The sequence below is a fragment of the Lucilia cuprina genome, chromosome 6, assembly GCF_022045245.1.
Source record: "Lucilia cuprina isolate Lc7/37 chromosome 6, ASM2204524v1, whole genome shotgun sequence".
NCBI lineage: Eukaryota > Metazoa > Arthropoda > Insecta > Diptera > Calliphoridae > Lucilia > Lucilia cuprina.
The window spans coordinates 47,228,174-47,232,749 of NC_060954.1; the positions used below are offsets into that span (position 1 = coordinate 47,228,174).

The window sequence follows — 4,576 nt, forward strand, 5'->3', positions numbered from 1 at the left end:
ACAACACCTCCTCTTTGTGCATACCAAATTTCATTAAAATCGGATTAACCGTTTAGAAGTTACCGAATTATTTCCCTCTTTTTTTTTCCTATACCACTGTGTGTTGGTTGCTTAGTTTTCTAAGAAAATTTGATTTCCTTTTTAATTTCCTTTAAATATATAGTTTCTTTGTGCTAATTAGAAAGTTCATGTTAAAAAATGTCTTTGAAAATAGTATAAAGTTTTATTAGTAAAACCTTTTTAGTTTATTTCTTTAATTGAATTAATAAATTTTGAAATGGAATTTTTTTTCAAATAAAGTAATTTGCTGGTCATTTTGCTTTCTATAAGGGTTTTCTTTAGATTATTTTCATTATATTATATTTTCTTAGTACCTATAGTATATAGGCTTTAGATTTTTATTTTTATGTGTATATGTATGTATGTATGTATGTATGTATGTATGTATGTATGTATGTATGTATGTATGTATGTATGTATGTATGTATATGTAAGTATTAATAAAAGTAAAGAATAAAAATTTTTACCGAAACTTAATAAATTTCCTCATATTTTTGACAACCATATACTTCATTTTCATTTTTTTAAATTTATTTTAAGCGCATATTTGCAAAATATACAAATCGACTATATTCTTGTCTATATTCTTGTCTATAGTTACGTCTATAGCCTTGTCTTTGGTCATGTCCATAGTCTTATCTAGAATCTTGTTTGTAGTCTTGTTTATAGTCATCTCTAAAGTATTGTCATGTCTATGCTTTTGTCCATAGTCTTGCCCAAAGTAGTCTTGTCCACAGTCTTATCTATAGTATTGTTTATATTATTTTCTATAGTCATGTATTTGGTATTGTCATGTTTATATTCTACAGTCTTGTCTATAATCTTACCTATAGTCCTTTCTATAGTATTGTCTATGTCTTATTTATAGTCTTGTTTAATATGTTGTCCATAGTCATATCTATAGTCGTGTCTATATTCTTGCCTAAAGTCGTGTCTATAGTCTTGTATATAGTCTTGTCTACAATCTTGCCTATAGTCTTGTCTACTGTCATGTTTATAGTATTGTCATGCTTATAGTCTTGTCACTGGTTTTGTCTATAGTCTCGAATGTAGTCTTATCTATAGTTTTGTTCGTAGTTTTGTTTATAGTCTTGTCTATTGTGTTGTTCATAGTCATGTCTATAGTCTTGTCTATATTCTTGCCTTAAATCTTGTCTATAGTCTTGTCATTATTCTTGTCCATAGACATGTCTATAGTATTATCTATACTCATATCTATAGTCTTGTATATAGTCTGGTCTATAGTCTTTCTTATTGTTTTAAGTCTTGTTTGTAGTCTTGTCATATCTATATTCTTGTCACATCTATAGTCATATCTGTAGTCCTGTATATAGTCTTGTATATAATCTTTCTTATTGTTTAAAGTTTTGTCTCTAATCTTGTCATATATAGTCTTGTCTATATTCTTTTTATATATTGTATATAGTCATGGCTATATTCTTGTCCATAGTCTTGTCTATAGTATTGTCTATAGTCATAGCTATAGTATTGTCTATAGTCTTGTCTACATTCTTGTCAATAGTCATGACTATAATCTTATCTATAGTCATATCTAAAGTCTTGTATATAGTCTTGTCGATAGTATTTTTTATTGTTTATAGTCTTGTCTATAGTCTTATCATATCTATAGTCTTATCGGTAATCTTGTCTATTGTGTTGTCCATAGTCTTGTCTATATTCATTCTATATTCTTGTCTTTAGTCATGGATTTAGTCTTGCATATAGTCTTGTCTTTTGTCTTGTATATAGTATACAGTCTTGGGTACAGTCTTGTAAATAGTCTTATCTATGTACTTGTCTTTGGTCATGTCTGTAGCCTTGTCATGTCTATAGCCTTGTCACTTCTATAGCCCTGTGATATTTATAATCTTGTCAATAGTCCCGTCTATAGTCTTGATTATAGTCTTCTCTACAGTCTTGTTCATAGTCTTCTATACAGTCCTGTTCATATTCTCCTCTACAGTCTTGTTCATAGTCTTGTCTATAGTCCTGTCTGTGGTTTTGAATAACATTTTCAAAATTATTTAATATAAATAAATTTATTGATATCATTATAAAGCAATAACAGTTTCTTTTTCAAAATTAATTCTTCCAAATTAATGTGAATTCAATATGTATGTGTGTTTGGTTTATATTTACAAATACATATATCATAACCACTATACAAATGGCATAACACATGGTTATATCAATATATAAGTTGGATTGTTTACAGTTTTACTAAATATTGGTTTTGGAAGTTTGTGTGTATTGGTGTAAAACAAGTGCATGTGTATGATATTTTGGTGTATATTTGTGTTTTTAGATTTTTTATCTTCAACTCAATATATTTTGAGTAATATGTTGTAATAAAATTTACATGTATATATTTTTTTTGCTATGTGTATGACAAATTTATAATTATAGTAAAATATAAATAAAAGTTATCAATTACATAATTGAGAGTATAAGTGTAGAGATTGTAGTAGTGTATGTGCATGTGTCCATGTGTTTTGAAAATGCCACAAACTCTAAACTCTGCAGTAATACAGTAGTACTGTAATTAAATAGTGATTGCAATTTGTAAAATAGTAGATTTGTGTGTTGTGGCAAATGTAACGATTAGTGTACTCGGTTTGGTTATAGTAGTAGTGTATTTATTTTTTAAATACAGATATAAATCTGCTTATGGTTGTCTGTATGAATTTAGTTTTTCTCTTATATTTGTTGTAATTTCAATAGTTCAATCATTACTAATAGCAAAAAGGTATTATTAGGCAGTAATACGTTTTAAATGTATGAGTGATATAAATTATTTTTGTATTTAGTAAAAATTTATAATAGGTTAGTTTTATGATTGCTATTACTAAACTCTTTGCAAAATTAATAAAACTTATTGAAGTTGAGAAAATCTACTAAATAATAAAATCTGCTTAAATTTTGCTGCATATGTTAAAATTTAAAATCTATTAGAGAAAAAGAAAAAATGATTTAAGTAAAAAATATTCAAATTGTAAAACTTTTCATTTTCTTCTGTTTATTTGCACAATGGCATGTAGTACTATTTCCATGAATAAACACAAATAAAGAATATGGTTGAGCAAAAAAAAAAAAAAAAAAATTGTGATCTTAAATAAAGAATAGAACCAAAATAATGTTTATCATCACTCCCACAGGAATCATTATTTGTTCTTCTTGATGTGTTTTTGTTTTCTGTGCTTTGTTTTTTTATTTTATCTTTTTTTTCGTTTTCTATACAAAACCTCCACACATGGCTAGGAGTTTGTTGACCCAGAAATATGCCAGTTGTAGTTGATTTCTGTAGAAATTGCATAGTTTTAGGGAAAAATAGTATTTCTTTTATTTCTTTAATTTTTTTTTTCTTTTAAAAGCTTTATTTTTGCTCTTATCCAATACACATGCTGTTTGAGCAGTTCATTTGTTTGTGATAAAAATCCATTTGTTTTTTTTGTTATTGCAGTATATACTTATTTGTGGCATTTTTAAAACATATTTTTTTCCTCTTTTTGTCTTGATACTGTATTTTGTTTTTCTCAAACATTTAATATGTAGTAAAAAAATTTGCCATTTAAAATTATTGTTGTAATATATGCCAACCATCGACGAAGACAATTTTCTGTCTCTAACAAGTTTAAAAACAAATAATATTCCTAGTAAAGCACGTTGCAAATATTCTTATATTTGTATTTATTAACATTAATATGAAAATTGTTTCAAAAACACAACACATATAATATTTGTAGTGTGCTTTTAGGGATATGAAATTTTTTATGAAAAACACAGTACATAATATATTTGTAGTGTGCTTTTAGGGTTATAAGTACATACTAGAAACAGCGTATGTTATGTATAAAGGAAATTCTTTACATCACAAATATATTTAGTCACATATCAACTATTTGAAAGTTGCGCTTTAAAACATTTCTTGTTTTTGTTGCGTGATGTGACACTAACAAATCTAGTATTAAAAAAATAATCTTAAAATATCTTTGAGAACATATTTAAAACTTATATAATGTAGCCTCATACAAGGCGAGATAGACAAGGATTATAAACTAGAATATATAGAATATTATAGACTAAAATATTATAAACTAGAATATAGTATAAAGACCAGACTATACTATAAACTAGACCATAGACTAGACTATAGACTAAACTATAGACTAGACTACAGACTATAGACTAGACTATAGACTAGACTATAGACTACACTATAGACTAGACTATAGACTAGACTATAGACTAGACTATAGACTAGACTGTAGACTAGACTATAGACTAGACTATAGACTATACTATAGACTAGACTATAGACTTAACATACTACAAACTAGTCTACAGACTAAATTATTGACAACACTATAGACAAGACTATAGACTAGACTATAGACTTAACATACTACAAACTAGTCTACAGACTAGATTTTTGTCAACTAGACTATAGACTAGACTATAGTCTATAGACTAGACTATAGACAAGACTATAGACTAGACTATAGACTAGACTATAGAC

General features: G+C 26.8%; 1 protein-coding gene across 3 annotated transcripts in view; it reads left to right on the forward strand.

Annotated features, from left to right (window-relative positions):
* The window catches only part of LOC124420554, a 154,981-nt gene that overhangs the window by 117,780 nt on the left and 32,625 nt on the right, over positions 1–4,576 (forward strand). The window lies entirely within an intron of this gene.